Source organism: Trachymyrmex septentrionalis, unplaced genomic scaffold (assembly GCF_001594115.1).
Source record: "Trachymyrmex septentrionalis isolate Tsep2-gDNA-1 unplaced genomic scaffold, Tsep1.0 scaffold109, whole genome shotgun sequence".
In the NCBI taxonomy this organism is placed as follows: Eukaryota; Metazoa; Arthropoda; class Insecta; order Hymenoptera; family Formicidae; genus Trachymyrmex; species Trachymyrmex septentrionalis.
The window spans coordinates 754,151-754,691 of NW_017304217.1; the positions used below are offsets into that span (position 1 = coordinate 754,151).

General features: G+C 39.4%; 1 protein-coding gene across 4 annotated transcripts in view; it reads right to left on the reverse strand.

Annotated features, from left to right (window-relative positions):
- Positions 1-541, reverse strand: part of LOC108748417 (tetraspanin-1) — a 46,753-nt gene that overhangs the window by 31,321 nt on the left and 14,891 nt on the right. The window lies entirely within an intron of this gene.

A 541-nucleotide genomic window follows, 5' to 3' on the forward strand; every position in this document is an offset into this window, starting at 1 on the left:
TTAACAACGCGCGAAGGAACGAGAAAGTGGAAATTTCACGTTTTTCAATCGGGGGAAGAGCCAGGTCATACGCGCTGGTATCATCTAATCCATTTTATATCTCACTCTCGTATTCTATTGTATTATGCGATAAAAATCTTTACAGAAAAAAAAACCCAGTGAAGTAATTGTACGAGTGTTTTTTGCAGCAATAAATATCCCATATATCTTGTTAAGCGTTTCAAACAGCGATAAATGATTTCAGCTATTAGATTGCGTTTTATCAGTCGCAGTCCTTAGAACGTGCTCCGAAAGGAAAATTAATCGCGGGCTATCAATCGCGATAATGATGTTGAAGCAAAAAAGGATATTTATAAGGTCGATTCAATCGTCTTCAATTTCAAATTAATCGGATGTAAAGGCTTAAAGGCGGCCCTCCCTTCCCTTCCAGAGGAAAAGCAGGTTTCGACCGGAAAATTCTCACGAATATTACGATATTCGCAAGGGTGTGTAGGTGGTGGAGAGTAAAGGAGTTATTGTTACAACGCTGTCGTTCTCACGA